The following is a 16640-nucleotide window of genomic DNA, read 5'->3' as shown; positions in this document are numbered from 1 at the left end:
TGAGTCACAAATCAAGCCTCAGTAAATTTAAGAAAATTGAAATCATATTAAGCATCTTTTCTGACCACAATGCTATGAGACTAGAAATGAATCACAGGGGAAAAAACGTAAAAAACACAAACACATGGAGGCTAAACAATATGTTACTAAATAACCAAGAGATCACTGAAGAAATCAAAAAGGAAATCAAAAAATACCTAGAGACAAATGACAATGAAAACACGACGATCCAAAACCTATGGGATGCAGCAAAAGCAGTTCTAAGAGAGAAGTTTATAGCTATACAAGCCTACCTCAAGAAACAAGAAAAATCTCAAATAAACAATCTAACCTTACACCTAAAGGAACTAGAGAAAGAAGAACAAACAAAACCTAAAGTTAGCAGAAGGAAAGAAATCATAAAGATCAGAGCGGAAATAAATGAAATAGAAACAAAGAAAACAATAGCAAAGATCAATAAAACTAAAAGCTGGTTGTTTGAGAAGATAAACAAAATTGATAACCCATTAGCCAGACTCATCAAGAGAAAGAGGGAGAGGACTCAAATCAATAAAATTAGAAATGAAAAAGGAGAAGTTACAACAGACACCACAGAAATACAAAGCATCCTAAGAGACTACTACAAGCAACTCTATGCCAACAAAATGGACAACCTGGAAGAAATGAACAAATTCTTAGAAAGGTATAAGCTTCCAAGACTGAACCAGGAAGAAATAGAAAATATGAACAGACCAATCACAAGTAATGAAATTGAAACTGTGATTAAAAATCTTCCAACAAACAAAAGTCCAGGACCAGATGGCTTCACAGGTGAATTCTATCAAACATTTAGAGAAGAGCTAACACCCATCCATCTCAAAGTCTTCCAAAAAATTGCAGAGAAAGGAACACTCCCAAACTCATTCTACGAGGCCACCATCACCCTGATACCAAAATCAGAAAAAGATACTACAAAAAAGAAAATTACAGACCAATATCACTCATGAATATACATGCAAAAATCCTCAACAAAATACTAGCAAACAGAATCCAACAACACATTAAAAGGATCATACACCATGATCAAGTGGGGTTTATCCCAGGGATGCAAGGATTCTTCAGTATATGCAAATCAATCAATGTGATACACCATATTAACAAATTGAAGAATAAAAACCACATGATCATCTCAATAGATGGAGGAAAACTTTTGACAAAATTCAACACCCATTTATGATAAAAACCCTGCAGAAAGTGGGCATAGAGGGAACCTACCTCAACATAATAAAGGCCATATATGACAAACCCACAGCCAACATAGGTCTCAATGGTGAGAAACTGAAAGCATTTCCTCTAAGATTAAGAACAAGACAAGGATGTCCACTCTCACCACTATTATTCAACATAGTTTTGGAAGTCCTAGCCACGGCAATCAGAGAAGAGAAAGAAATAAAAGGAATACAAATTGGAAAATAAGAAGTAAAACTGTCACTGTTTGCAGATGACATGATACTATACATAGAGAATCCTAAAAATGTCACCAGAAAACTACTAGAGATAATCAAGGAATTTGGTAAAGTTGCAGGATACAAAATTAATGCACAGAGACCTCTTGCATTCCTATACACTAACGACAAAAGATCAGAAAGAGAAATTAAGGAAACAATCCCATTCACCATTGCAACAAAAAGAATAAAACACCTAGGAATAAACCTACCTAAAGAGGTAAAAGACCTGTACTCAGGAAACTATAAGACACTGATGAAAGAAATCAAACATGGCACAAACAGATGGAGAGAGGTATACCATGTTCTTGGACTGGAGGAGTCAATATTGTGAAAATGACTATACTACCCAAAGCAATCTACAGATTCAGTGCAATCCCTATCAAATTACCAGTGGCATTTTTTACAGAACTAGAACAAAAATCTTAAAATTTGTATGGAGACACAAAAGACCCCGAATAGCCAAAGCAGTCTTGAGGGAAAAAAACGGAGCTGGGGGAATCAGACTCCCTGACCTCAGAATATACTACAAAGCTACAGTAATCAAGACAATATGGTACTGGCACAAAACCAGAAATATAGATCCTTGGTACAGGTTAGAAAGCTCAGAGATAAACCCATGCACCTATGGTCAACTCATCTATGACAAAGGAGGCAAGGATATACAATGCAGAAAAGACAGTCTCTTCAATAAGTGGTGCTGGGAAAACTGGACAGCTACATGTAAAAGAATGAAATCAGAACACTCCCTAACACCATACACAAAAATAAACTCAAAATGGATTAGAGACCTAAATGTAAGACCAGACACTATAATACTCTTAGAGGAAAACATAGGAAGAACACTCTTTGACCTAAATCACCGCAAGATCTTTTTTGATCCACCTCCCAGAGTAATGGAAATAAAAACAAAAATAAACAAGTGGGACCTAATGAAACTTTTGCAAAGCAAAGGAAACTACAATCAAGATGAAAAGACCACCCTCAGAATGGTAGAAAATATTTGCAAATGAATCAACAGACAAAGGATTAATCTCCAAAATATATAAACAGATCATGCAGCTCAATATTAAGAAAACAAACAACCCAATCAAAAAATGGACAGAAGACCTACATAAACATTTCTCCAAAGACATACAGATGGCCAAGAAGCACATGAAAAGCTGTTCAACATCACTAGTTATTAGAGAAATGCAAATCAAAACTACAATGAGGTATCACCTCACACCAGTTAGAATGGGCATCATCAGAAAATCTACAAACAACAAATGCTGGAGAGGGTGTGGAGAAAAGGGATCCCTCTTGCACTGTTGGTGGGAATGTAAATTGGTACAGCCACTATGGAGAACAGTATGGAGGTTCCTTAAAAAACTAAAAATAGAATTACCATATGACCCAGCAATACCATTACTGGGTGTATACCCAGAGGAAACCATAATTCAAAAAGAAACATGCACCCCAATGTTCATTGCAGCACTATTTACAAGAGCCAGGTCATGGAAGCAACCTAAATGCCCATCAACAGACAAATGGATAAAGAAGATATGGTACATATATACAATGGAATATTATTCAGCCATAAAAAGGAACGAAATTGGGTCATTTGTAGAGACGTGGATGGATCTAGAGACTGTCACACAGAGTGAAGTAAGTCAGAAAGAGAAAAACAAATATCGTATATTAACACATATATGTGGAACCTAGGAAAATGGTACAGATGAACAGGTTTGCAGGGCTGAAATAGAGACACAGATGTAGAGAACAAACGTATGAACACTAAGGGGGGAAACTGATGGCAGGGGGTGGTGATGGTGGGATGAATTGGGAGATTGGGATTGACATATATACACTAATATGTATAAAATAGATAACTAGTAAGAACCTGCTATATAAAAAATAAATAAAATTAAATTTAAAAATTTTTTTAAGTGAGAGAAAGGGAAATATCCCCAATTAAATGAGGAAGTCAAAATGGGAGCTAGGAGGAAGGGATTGATCACTTTTTCACATAAAATATTAATTATTCTAAAGCAGAATTGCTGTGCCAAAGGCTGCTTTGAGTCCTTTATCAATCTCTCAGCCCCCTGTAGAATGTGATTTGGACATTGACCCTATTACACTGTTAGTTACATGCTCTACAAAGGTACCTTCAAGACCCTCCATTCCACATGGAGGGTCTTGTAGAATGTGATTTGGACATTGACCCTATTACATTGTTAGTTACATGCTCTACAAATACCTTCAAGACCCTCCATTCCACAAGGATTGCCCCCGATAAGCCACTTTCTCTACGTGTATCCTGGAGGTCCCACTAAACTCAGTGACAGCATCTGGAGACAATCCTGAAAATCCTGGGTGACCATCACTGACCAGCACAGAGCTGGGTCATGATAGGGCCCCAGTTAAAATGTTACAAATACAACTAGATCAAACCTTTAAAGCACGAAATTAAAACAATCCTCCTAAGGAAGGAAATCGAAGTTTCGGAAGAGGAACTTCATATTGAGTATCTAACCAGCAACTGATGATGATATTCACAGATGAATCTGATTGGTTCTCCAAAACTGAGACGACCCAATCCAGGAACAAAGAAATGAGTTCCTTGGTTGGTAATATCTGAGATGTGGGTTGGAGGAGGGTCTTAGTCCTCACTGAGATTTGTCTGCTCCCCTGCACCCTGTCTTCTTCTCTTCTCCTGCATGGTGTGCCTTTGTTTCCCTGCAGGCTCCTGGACAGTAATTCTGACAGTGATACTGATGGTGCTGAGCCCGCTCCTGGCTTGGGCTGGAGAGGTAAGTGCACACCTTGGATGGTGAGCTATTTTGGGGGGTGGGGCAGGGAGGGAGTTAGGTTTGTCTGGGTCCAGGCCATGTCACTTAAAACACTGACATCTTCTTCAGTGACTACTTACCTTTATCACATGGATCCTCAATTCCTTCCACAAACAAAAGGAGCCTGGATACTTGCCCTCTTTATGAGACCTGCATAAGGTGCCTTCGTATATATACATATAGGCTATTTCTTGTCAACTCTCTTCTAATAAAACCTCTCCAGCCTTACATCCCATTCCCTCGGGGTTTTGAGAGGATTTAGAAATGCTTTCAAAAATAATCTAAAATGATTATTAATGATTTCAAAATAATTCCCATCCGTGGTTCCCTTTATTCTGTTGAGTTATGCCAGAAAATGGGAACAATCCTCTGAAAATTTTATGGGGACTCAAAAGGAGTTAGAAAGATCTCTCCTAGAAGATCCTGTGTTATCCTGTGTTATGTTATGGGATCTGTGATGCGGCTACCTCTCGCTAATACGTGAGGATGCATCAAGAGACTTCATCATTGTCTCCTTTTCTTTTCTTTTTTTTAAGTTGAAGTATAGTTGATTTACAATATCGAGTTAGTTTCAGGTGTACAGCACAGCACTTCAGTTATATATATATTATATATATATATATATTCTTTTACAGATTCTTTTCCCTTATAGGTTATTACAAAATATTGAGTAGAGTTCCCTGTGCTGTACAGTAGGTCCTTGTTGGTTATCTATTGTCTCCTTTTCTTTCTCCCTAAACCCCGCTGTTTATAAGGCCTGTATGCCTGTACTGGAGGTACTCTGACAAAAGTTGGGGTTAGTTTTCTCCCTATTTCTCCTGCGTAAAGCACTCTGGACCTGAAGCAGGGATCCTTAGTACTTAGAATGACCCTGTGGTTAAGGAGCATCTAAGGGGCATTCTATGATGCCTTAAAGAACTCATAAGAACTGAAAACCTGACACAGGGTAGTGCTTATTAGTGCTTATTCTATTTTGAACCTTTCTATCCTATCAGTTTCTCCTATATCTCCTCTTTCTCTGGCCTGAACCCACAAGAAGAGATTCAACTAGTACAGAATAAATTATATGAAATTATATTTTTATAAACCCAAAATAGTCAAATATCAGCAATTTCATATGGTTCAAACCATACACCCTGAGCAGGATACAGAGCGTGTGAAGGCTGTTTCCATCCCATAGGGCTGAAAGCCAGTAAGGAAATCAAGGGAACTCATTGGCCTCTTGGAGTCTTGGGCCCAAATTTCATGGGTTCATTCATCATGCCATCTATTTTCCATAATTAGTCATCTTTGGTTACCTCTCCTTCTGGTTTTTCCCTATTCTTTCCCCTACTATGTCATCACCGTTACTAAAAATCCCCAGTTTGCACAAACCCTCAGCACTATAACAGACTCATTGGATGAAATGAAACTTCATGAAATGTTCCCTATCTCTTAAAAATCACCTTTTCCTTACCTTCCTTTCCTCTTCCTTCCAAGTAGTAAGAGGAGAAAGAGGAAGTTAGTCTGAATTTCTCACAGGAAAGTAGAAGAGACATAAGATGTCATGATTACAAAAGTGTGTTGGACCTGGAGCCCCTTCTTGCTTTACCAGGAGCCCCACAAAGATCAATTCCCAAAACTATGGCTTTATTCATTTAGATGACAAATATTTTTTTGAGCAACTATTATATACTGGGCTCTGTCCTAGGCGCAGAGGATTCTATTTGAATAACAGAAAAAAAGTCCCTTATGATCATGGAAGTTACCTAATGACAAGAGAGAAAGACAACAACCCAATAAACATTGAACCAAGAAAAACATTTCAAACAGCAATAAATGCCCTAAAAAAAATATATAAGGGTTAAGGGACTGAGAAAATTGTATTCACCTGACCTCAGTGCAAGTGTCTAGAGGGCTCTCCCTGTGACATTCATCTGAGACATAAATGATGAGAAGAAGCCAGACATGGGAAGGATCTAAGGGACAAATGCTCCAGGGAGAGGGACCAGGGGAAAGGTCAAAGTGTGGGAAGATGTTTGCTGTGTTTAAGGGATGGAAAGAAGGTTAGAGGAGCTGAAGCAGAGAAAGCAAGTTGGGGAGTGGAATAAGATGAGGTTAGAGAGAAAGTCAGGAGCCAAATCATGTTAGGCCCTGATGGCCATAGTGAGAAATTTGACTTTTATTTACAGAGCTATGTGAAGCTACAAAGGGGTTACAAGGAGAGTCCATTTATATTTATTTTAAAAACTAATTCTAGCTACCTCACGGAGATTGGATTGCAGGGGTTCCAAGTGGAGTCACGGAGACCAGTTAGGGGAGAGTAGAAGGGTTCTCCAGGGAAGATGTGCCTGTGACTTCATTTAGTGTAGTAGCGATGAAGTGAACAGATTTGGGATAGAGTGTTGAGTGACTTGTTAATGAATTAAATGGTGGGAGTTGGAAGATAGAAAATCAAAAGCTTATCCCTCAGGATTTTGTCTTGCATGATAACTGGGTGGATGGTGGTGCTGTTTATTGAGATAGGGAGGACTATGGACCAGTACATCTCCTTAGACTGGATCCAAAAGTCACCTAATTAATATAAAAGACTCATTTATAGATTTTACCCCTTAGGAAATTTCCAGGGTTTTAGGAGATCTGTGGCAGAAACGGGGATGAAGAACAAATACATGTTTCTTATCATAAATCACAATATCACAGTGACTAATTGCCAAGGCAAAGAAATAGTCAACTTTGGTTGGACTGAACAATTTTATTTGATTGGAAAAAACAGCTCTTCACTGGGACCGGCTTCCCAAAAAACATATTTCTTGTAGGACCAAGATTTTCAACAGATATAATATTGGCAAATTTTTCTATGTCACTGTCAGCTGCTCCATGATTGAGAGTGGTTTCTCCAGGACATTTTTTTCATATGATTTACACCCAAGGTTCTCACCAAACGACAGCTCAGCACCCTTTCTCCCCGTTCCTTCACCCACTGCAGAACATTGGCTCCAGATAGCGCCATTTTTAGTTGTCACACAGGGGGTTTCTTTTGACAACTGATTGGGTAGAGGCCAGGAAAGCTGATAGACAGGCTACTATGCACAGAACACCTCCCTCTCCCCAACCACAAAGAACCACCTGGTCCAAAATGTCTACACTGCTTCATATACACTATGCTGCTTCTAAAAATTCTAGACTTAACACTTTCTACACACACTCACCATCCAGTTCAGCCCTTCGTGGTTTTATTTTGCTTGTTTCATTACCCCCAAAACTAGACAGTTGAACAAATTCACTACTTTCTTGTTGAATCCATTCAATCAAAGCAAGTTCAAGATCTTCATTTTGATTTTTTGCCTTACGCCATGTTTTTCAAAATGTCACGAGTTCTTGGTCATCACATCTCTATTTGCTTTCAACAACTTGTCTTTTTAAGTCATAAATAGTGGTGGCTGCTACAATATTTTTCAGTAAAATGCCTCAAATTTCTGCAGCAATGCTACTTTCCACACTATTAATGATATCAGAAACTTCCATTTATTCTTCTTACTTTTAACCACAGGGTTATTCTTTAACTCTTTTTGACATTTTCACAGTTCAACTAAATCTAAAGACAAAAACATTAAAAATATTTTCATTTTCATTTTTGAAAGAAACAAAAACATTCGTTTGAAAACATACATGCAACCCAATGTTCACTGCAGCATTATTTACAAATATCCAAGATGCAGAAGCAACCTAAGTGTCCATCAACAAATGAATGGGTAAAGATGTGGTTTGTGTGTGTATATATATATATACACACACACACAGTGGACTATTACTCAGCCATAAAAAAGAATGAAATTCTGCCATTTGCAACAATGTGGATGGACCTACAGAGTATTATGGTTAGTGGAATAAGTCAGACAGAGAAAGTCAAATACTCTATGTTATCACTTATAAGTGGAATCTAAAAAATAAAACAAATGTATGTGACACAACGGAAACAGACTCACAAAGAGTGAACTAGGGGCTACAAGTGGGGAAATGGAAGGAGGGAGGGGCAAGATAAAGGTATGGGATTAAGAGATACAAACTACTATGAATAAAATAAATAAGCAACAAGATATATTGTACAACCCAGGGAAATATAACCATTATTTTGTAATAACTTTAAATGGAGTATAACCTTTAACAATATTGGATCATTATGTTGTACACTTGGAACTAACATAATGTCAACGATACTGTAATTTAAGAACAAAAAATCAAAAATATGTGCATTTATATGATATATATGTGATATTTATGTCTATATGTATCTTTACACACAGTGAAGCTACAGAACCACATGTAACCAATAAGAGCTCTAAGATACATTTGACCCCTTCCCTCAGCAGGTCAGATTTGCCAAACGAATTTTGGCAGCAAATTTTTAGAAAATCTGATTTTCTGAGCTGTCCAGATTTGGAAATGCAGAAAAGGGATTGTGGACCTGTATTGGGGTTATGGTTTTAATCTCCTAAAACTCTTCAATAGTTCTCATTACGTTTAGCATAAAGTCAAAATCCTAATGTCACCTACGAGGATTTTAAGTGCCTGGTTCCACGTGATTTTTCCAGTCTAATCTTTTCCCCTCCTTTCTCTCACTCTCTGTGCTTCAGTGAACTTTCTAGAGGAAGTTCATCAATTCTTTCAGCTTTTCCACACAGTATTACCGTTACCTAAAATGTCTCTCTCTTTTTCCCCTAAACACACACACACACACACACACACACACACACACTTCCTCTAGCTCACATCCACTTAACCTTTTATGTTACCACTTAAATGTCTTCAGAGACCACTTCTCTGGCACCCTAACCTAATTTAGGTCATCCTAATATTCTCTGCTATAGAATGCCACACTTTTATCCTGACATTTCACACTTCTGTATAAATTCTTGCATGTTTGGCTTTTGTCCATCACTTTCACTAAATTTTAAGCTCCACAAGTAGAGGGGAGATGGCTGTGTTCCCTTCCTTGGAGTCCCAAGGGACAGCGAAGTTTGGGCACAAGCACAGCCCTAACCAAGTACTTACAGAATGAAGGAGGCTCCTAAGAGAAGATGGTGATGGGGCAAATCCCGGTCCAGTTCACACTTGGAGATGTCCAGACCAGCATGGAAGCCAAGTGGAGACCGAATGGCTCAGGAGCAGAGGTGGGGGGGGGGTCTCTTCCGCCCAGCACGTCCTTCCTCCACCGCTGGCAGGTGGAAGATGAACCCGTGGGGTGCCGGTAGAGCCTCCGAGGGAGTCCTAGCGCCCCCGCCTGCGCCCGAGCGCCTGTCATCGGTGGGCGTCACCGCCAGTCTCTTCCCATGCGCCCGGGTGACAACATCATTCCTGTCCCCACAGCACTTTTCATGGTGCAGGTAAAGTCCGAGTGTCATTTCTCCAACAGCACGCGGCAGGTGCACTTCCTGGGCAGGTACATCTATAACCGGGAGGAGCTGGTGCGCTTCGACAGCAACGTAGGGGAGGACCTGGCGGTGAGCGAGCTGGGGCGGCCGGCCGCGGAGCTCTGGAACCGCCAGAAGGATGCCCTGGAGCGGGCGCGGGCCGCCGGGCACACCTTCTGCAGGATCAACTACAAGTTCTTGGAGAGCAGCACCTAGCGGCGGCGAGGTCGGGGGCGGGTGGGCGGGGCGGGGGGGGGGCGGTGACAGAGACAGAGAGACAGAGATAGAGAGACACAGAGACAGAAGGACTGAGTCCAGGGTGACTGTGTGGGATTATGGACAAGTACAAGTTACGAGGGTACACGTGAGAGAGCCTTCTGTGGGAAAACTAAAGTGAGATTTTGTCAATGTGTGCTGGTGAGAGGGGAGAGAGTGTGTGTATGGTGGGGGGAGTGGGCCTGGGGTCTGAGAGGACCGGGAGGGAGGGGGGTATGGTGAGAGGGATGCAGGAGGGAGGGCTCCAGGCATCCTCCGCTGCCGCCCTGGGAGAGTCTGGGGGAGGGGAGACGGAGGAAAAGGCTGACTGGGGTGGGTGGTCAGAGATGCGGGAAGGGACCTCCAGGTGTCTGTTGTTGGGGAAGGGGAGGGGAGGAGAGGTGAGAAATGTAAGAGGCTTGGGAGAATGTGAGAGGAGCCCCAGTCTGCTCTGGGCACACACCCTCTTACTCCTGAAACCCCTGAAATAAATGTGCCGGCGTCTGTGTGCAGGAGCGTTTCTTTGAGAATGAAATTTGTGAGGGAAACTAATCTCTAGGGGTGCAGCGGAGAACCTCCCACCCACCTCCGACCTTTCTGAGGCTACTTTTAGGTTTAAATTTCCAACTACTCTTTTGCTTTCTTAGTGTGTATATTTTTACGTATTTGAAATGATTGTGAAGCTAGCTTTTCAGATATAATTTTGTTACTTAATAATACCATACTGATGTTACTATTTTTATAATGCTAATAGTACTTAAGTAGCTGTGTTTTCCCTTTGTATGGCTGTAAACAATTTACGTCACACTCCCCACTGTTAGATTTTATTTTCCATATTGCCACTTAGTTGGAAATTTATATCTTATTATTTTTAACTTACATTTCTTTTATTCCTAAAGTTCTTCTCTCTTTTTTTTCCCCCCAATTGTAATGACTGCCCAAAGCATTATCTATTAATCTGTTGCCATTAGGGTCCTAGTGTTTTTCTCAGTAATTTTACGGGTTGTCTGTGCAGTAAGATTATTAACACTTTGCTGATACTTGATTCAACATTTTATCCAGTTTGTGGTTTCTATTAGATTCTGTTCAATATTTTCCATGTTAAGAATTTAACATTTTTTACTTACTGAAATAGAAACTGAAAAATTGTGACTAATGATTTACCATCGATCTTAAATCTGCTATTTTGTGGTATGGTACAAATGTGTCCCCCATTTCTCCTTTCTTTTTTTTTAAAATTTATTTATTTATTTTATTTTGACTATGCTGGGTCTTGTTGCCACATGAGGGCTTCTCTAGTTGTGGCACGCAGGCTTAGTTGCAGTATGTGGGATCTTAGTTCCCCAACCAGGGATCAATCCCAGGCCCCGTGCATTGGGAGGGCGGAGTCTTAACCACTGAAACTCCGAGGAAGTCCCTCTCCCTTCTTTTAAAATAATTGTATTTATTGAGGGCCTGAGAGTGCTAGAGGTTATCTCAGATGTTAAGAGTCCCAGACCCTGCCCTGACCTCAAATGTCAATTTAGAAGGAGAGAGAATTCTAAAACAATAACAATTGCAAAACTAGATGTGACTTTTTTGGGAAAAAAAAAAAAAAAGAGCAAGAGAGAGAGAGATCCATCAGCTGAGTATAAAACAATAAAAACTTTTTAAATGATTAACTTTCCTTGTTCCTTTTCCTCTGCAGGACTCGTGCTTTCCTTGAGACACAACTCACAGAGTTAGAGAATGACCTCTGTCTATTTCTGCTTCTCAGGGGAAGAACCATTTCTGTGCTGTTTTAAGACGTGAGTCCATTGAGGCAGTGTAACCAGGATTTCACACTCTACATCTCTATCTACCCCACTACTGTTCCCTAATTTACCCTTAAGCTTTGAATCACACTTTCTTTCACAGTAAAAACATTCAGTAAGTAACTGACATATACTGAAGGCTAAGTTCTGGCCATTTCTTTTTTTTCTTTTTTGGCCCCCCTGTGCGGCTTGTGGGACTTTAATTCCCTGACCAGGGATTGAACCCGGGCCCTCAGCAGTGAGAGCGCAGAGTCCTAACCACTGGACCGCCAGGGAATTCCCCCAGCCATTTCTTTACATAGTTTAAGTCCATTAACTCTTTTTTTTTTAATATGATGATCAATATTTTTTTATTGAAGTATAGTTGATTTACAATGTTGTGTTAATCTCTGCTGTACAGCAAAGTGATTCAGTTATACATATATACATCCTTTTTAAAATATTCTTTTCCATTATGGTTTATCATAGGATATTGAATATAGTTCTCTGGGGCTATACAGTAGGACCTTGTTGTTTATCCATTCCATATACAGTATAATAGCTTACATCTGCTAACACCAACCTCCCACTCCATCCCTCCCCCAACCCCACCCTCCTTGGCAACCACAAGTCTGTTCTCTATGTTCGTGAGTCTGTTTCTGTTTCGTAGATAAGTTAATTTGTGTCATATTTTAGATTTCACATATAAGTGATATCATATGGTATTTGTCTTTCTCTTTCTGACTTACTTCACTTAGTATCATCATCTCTAAGTCCATCCATGTTGCTGCAAATGGCATTATTTCGTTCTTTTTTATGGCTGAGTAGTATTCCGTTGTATATATGACTCATTTAACTTGAAGAGGTAAATTCATATCATTATCCTCCTTTAGAGGCGAGAAAGCTGAGGCACAGAGGGATTTAAAAACTCTCCCAGGATTAACCAGTTAGAAGTAGAGCCTGGATTTGAACCCAGGCAGCCTAGTTACAGAAATCACCCTTTTATTCAATGCACCCTGTGTCTTGCAAAATTTGTAAATACTTCAACAATAAGTAACTGTTTCAAATTATGAAAAGAAACCCCACAATTTTGCTCAACATCTCTCAACTCTAACAGGCCCTGTTTTAGGGGTTAAATTCAAGACCCATGACACTGACTTCTCCTAAGCCACATGGCAGCCTGGCCTGCCCAAGGCTGCATCTGGTCAGGATACTTACTGTCTCCCTCGCTATTCCCTCTACCTTTTCTCTCCTACTGGAGCCTACAGTGACTGTGTATCCTGCAAAGACCCAGCCCCTGTGGCACCACAGCCTCCTGGTCTGCTCTGTGAATGGTTTCTATCCAGGCCACACTGAAGTCAGGTGCTTCCAGAATGGCCAGGAAGAGGAGGCAGGGGTGGTCTCCACAGGCCTGATCCCTAATGGAGACTGGACCTTCCAGATCATGGTGATGCTTGAAATAGTTCCTCAGAGTGGAGAGGTCTACACCTGCCACGTGGAGCACCCCAGCTGGACGAGCCCTGTCGCAGTGGAATGGAGTGAGAAGCTTTCTGACCTCGAAAATTCCTTATGCATCAGGGAGGAGACTTGCTTACCCCCAAGTGTCAGGTTTCTCCTCTCCGCCCAGCATATGTGCATTTGCTCCATGTTCTTCTCTCCTTCAGCTTAGGTTGTTGGGGCTGCCCTGTGATATCCTGTGATAGAAATCCCCTGATAGGTTACAGATATCCCGTGATGGTTTCTACAAATACTTATACTCCCTGGGGAGGCAGTTCTGCCTGACAAGCAGAATAGAGATGTCCCTGTTTTGAGCCTCCCATGACATCACAGGTCATGGTCACCCCTTGGCCCTGGGCACCAGTCCCCTGCGTCGGGCTGGGCTTGTGCTTCTGACACTCCTGCTCTGAGTTGTTACTGTGACCTGAGAAGGGGCACATCCTCTACAGGGATGTTCCTGACCTGAGGGGAGTTCAATCTCATCCAGTCCCAGGCTCCTCATCCATCAGATGTTGAAGACGTGTGGCCTTATGCCAGGGCTGTGATATTTAAACGATTCACTGCCTGAACCTTGTAGCCATTCCTTTTCTAGGAATGGCCAATTATTCTAGTTCTTTCAGATCAGGCTTCTCCCCCCAATCAAAGCTCTCAGAGTCTCAGAGAAGTTGGATTCAGGGTAAAAATCACCCAAACTAGCTTCTTTTCTCAGGGACACAGTATGAACCTTCACAAGGCAAGATGCTGAGTAGAATCGGGGCCTGTGTTATGGGTCTGCTCTTCCTTGGGGTGGGGCTGCTCTTAATCAGGAATTAAAATGGTAAGGAAGCTGTTAGCAGCTGAGATGCCCCGCAGGTTTTTTGGAGGAAGAAATACGGCTTTGCTCAGTGAGTTCTCTGAATATCGATGACCCAATCCTATACAGGGTCATCGATATTCAGAGAACACATCGAGCAACCTTTACCTAGTCGATCTCAAATTTCCTGGAAATCCAGAGATCAACAGTCCATGGTTATTTATGGGTGAAATATAAGAGGTGATGGCCTGTAGAGATAAGAGAAGGGTTATCATGCATGGAGATCTCAGATGGAGATCCTGGGGCAAATGCAGGAAGAGATGCTAAGCCTGATGAAATGATGCTGGATTTGCGTGAGAGAAGCTTCCTAGGTCACGTGCTCTCAGGGTCTGCTCTCCTCTCCACCCTGACATCAGGTGATATGGGTGGTGATGTAGAGAAATCTCAGGTGAGAGGGGGGAGTCAGGGGCTGGGTACATTGTATCCGGGGACAGACTTGACTCCGTATCTTTTAAGTATACATCCTCCCTTCCCTTTCCTAGGATACTCTGGACTTCAGCCAACAGGTAATGCCCTTTCATCCTCTTTTAGAGATAGATTTGGTCTCCTAGGAATGGTGGTGGAGATGACAAGACAGGAGACAGACAAAATGAGAAAGACTTTGAATTCTGATTAGGCGGTTTGCAATAAAGCTTTGCACCAGCTAATAAGAGAACAGACTTGTGTTTGCCAAGGGGGAGGGGGTGGGGGAGGGATGGATTGGGAGTTTGGGGTTAGCAGATGCAAACTATTACATATAGGATGGATACACAACAAGGTCCTACTGTATAGCACAGGGAACTATATTCAGTATCTTGGGATAAACCATAAGGGAAAAGAAAATGTGTGTGTGTGTGTAACTGAATCACTTTGTTATACAGCAGAAATGAACACAGCATTGTAAATCAACTATACTTCAGTCAAACATAAATAAATAAATAATACAAGAGGCCTGTGCTCTAAAGTATCTTTGGCTCAGGGAGGCTTAAGAATGATTTCCCCCTTCTTACTACAGGGCTTTAATGTGAGGCCCCCAAAAAGAGGGAAAGAAGCAGCATGAAGAGGTAGGTCTGGAAACAACCCTCTCCTCTGTCTCCTGTAGGACTCCTGAGCTGAAGCGAAGATGGTGACACTCAAGCAAGAACCTTCTGTCCCATCAACTAGAGGTGATCATACTAAGTGAAGTAAGTCGGAAAGAGACAAATACCATATGATGTCACTTATATGTGGAATCTAAAATATGGCACAAATGAACCTATCTACAAAACAGAAACTGACTCATAGACATAGAGAACAGACTTGTGGTTGTCAAGGGGGAGGGGAGGTGGGGGAAGAATAGAGTGGGAGTTTGGGATTAGCAGATGCAAAGCAAACTATTATATATAGGATGGATAAACAACAAGGTCCTAATGTATAGTGCAGGGAACTATATCCAATCTCCTGTGATGAACCATAATGGAAAAGAATATGAAAAAGAATGTCTATATGTGTGTAACTGAGTCCCTTTGCTGTACAGCAGAGATTGGCACAGCATTGTAAATCAACTCTACTTCAATAAAAAAAAAATGAAAAAAAAAAGAACCGTCTGTCCCAGCTTCTTCACAGCACGAAAAGGTTTCCTGCTTAGCACTCATTCTTCACAAGAGTACTTTCTCAGGATCTGGTTTGCTCAGGATCTGGTTGAATGACCCTGCAGGAAATGTCCTGGATGGCTTCCTCAGCCCCTAACCTGGACCTGGAAGTTCCCAATGTTGATTCCAGTACCTTATTTCATTCTTTCCTGATCCTCTTTGTTTTCTACACTTGCTGCCTCCTTTGGCCCACATTTCCTTATATTTATTTTCTGAAATACACAGGGAGTGAAATCTTCTGCTTCATACAGCATCAAGGACAAGAAATAGATGGAAAAGAGAAAGGGAGAGTTGCATCACAAAACAAAGATGGTTTTCATTTACATTCCGGAATTTTGGACACATGTGATCTGGAAGGTTTCCTTGCTTCCTTCCCTGTTTTATCTCGGGTTTTCTGCATTGTGTATTTAGGCGTGTTGCCCTGAGCTAGGAGAAAGCCCTTACTGAACCCACTTCCCGGTCTCCTACATCTTTGCATTCTCAAAGACAAACACACAAGTCCCTTCACACCATGGGATACAGAAAGGGGACAACAAATACAAGACATGCAGGTAACTTGTAAGTATATGATGCCTTCAATCACATTCTTTTGTCTCTTTTCCCTGATTTTTTTAAAAGAAAGTATCTAAACCTGGGTACTTCTAGAACTTTCCTTTTATTATTAAGGGTAGACTTCAACACCTCAATTTTTTTTTCTATCTCTTGAATAAAAATCAGCGACATGCTGACTCTGACTTGGGATGTGCTCTTTTCAGAAAGCTATCAGGACAAAGCCACTGTAGTGGAAAAGATGTATTTCTGAGGCCCCCCCCAGATAGTGTGACAAACTGTCTGTCATGAGAGAATCCTGTGTGGACCTTACCTTAGCAGAAAACAGAGAAAATGCTGGGAAACAAAAGGGAATGCATGAATACACTGATCTAAACGATGAAGTACCCTGCAGCT

At 41.1% G+C, this 16640-nt stretch overlaps 1 pseudogene; it reads left to right on the top strand.

The window, feature by feature from the left end:
* The first annotated feature begins 4183 nt into the window (after window positions 1–4183).
* On the top strand, window positions 4184–14701 carry LOC133095722 (DLA class II histocompatibility antigen, DR-1 beta chain-like; annotated as a pseudogene).
* The last annotated feature ends 1939 nt before the right edge of the window (window positions 14702–16640 follow it).

The sequence above is a fragment of the Eubalaena glacialis genome, chromosome 7, assembly GCF_028564815.1.
Source record: "Eubalaena glacialis isolate mEubGla1 chromosome 7, mEubGla1.1.hap2.+ XY, whole genome shotgun sequence".
In the NCBI taxonomy this organism is placed as follows: domain Eukaryota; kingdom Metazoa; phylum Chordata; class Mammalia; order Artiodactyla; family Balaenidae; genus Eubalaena; species Eubalaena glacialis.
This window is presented reverse-complemented; position numbering and strand designations above follow the sequence as displayed.